Here is a 952-nt window from a genome sequence, read left to right as displayed (position 1 = left end):
ATCTCCAACATTTATAGGGAACTCATACAACTTAACAAAAGGAAGATAAACAATCCAATCAAAAAATGGGCAAAGGACCTAAATAGACACTTTTCAAAAGAGGACATTCAGAAAGCCAAGAGACATATGAAAACATGCTCAAAGTCACTAATCATCCGAGAGATGCAAATCAAAACAACAATGAGGTACCATCTCACACCTGTCAGAATGGCTATCATCAACAAATCAACAAACGACAAGTGCTGGAGAGGATGTGGAGAAAAAGGAACACTCGTGCACTGCTGGTGGGAATGCAGACTGGTGCAGCCACTATGGAAGACAGTATGGAGTTTCCTCAAAAAACAAAACATGGAACTCCCATTTGACCCTGTGATCCCACTTCTAGGAATATATCCCAAGAAACCAGAAACACCAATCAGAAAGGATATATGCACCCATATGTTCATAGCAGCACAATTCACCATAGCTAAGATCTGGAAACAGCCTAAGTGCCCATCAGTAGATGAATGGATTAGAAAACTGTGGTACATCTACACGATGGAATACTATGCTGCTGTAAAAAAGAAGGAACTCTTACCATTTGCAACAGCATGGATGGAACTGGAGAGCATTATGCTAAGTGAAATAAGCCAGTCAATGAAGGAAAAATACCACATGATCTCACTCATTCATGGATAATAAAGACCATTACAAACTTTTGAACAATAATAGATACAGAGGCAGAGCTGCCTCAAACTGATTGTCAAACTGCAGTGGGAAGGCCAGAGAGGGTTGGGGGGCAGAAGGGAGGGGAGTAAGAGATCAACCGAAGGACTTGTATGCATGCATATAAGCAAAACCAATGGACATAAGACACTGGGGGGTAGGGGAGGCCAGGGGATTGTCAAGGGCGGAGGAAAAAGGACACATATGTAATACCCTTAGTAATACTTTAAGCAATAAAAAAGAAAAA

This window comes from Myotis brandtii, unplaced genomic scaffold (genome assembly GCF_000412655.1).
Source record: "Myotis brandtii unplaced genomic scaffold, ASM41265v1 scaffold1875, whole genome shotgun sequence".
NCBI classification, from domain to species: Eukaryota; Metazoa; Chordata; class Mammalia; order Chiroptera; family Vespertilionidae; genus Myotis; species Myotis brandtii.
Note: the sequence above shows the minus strand (reverse complement) of the source record.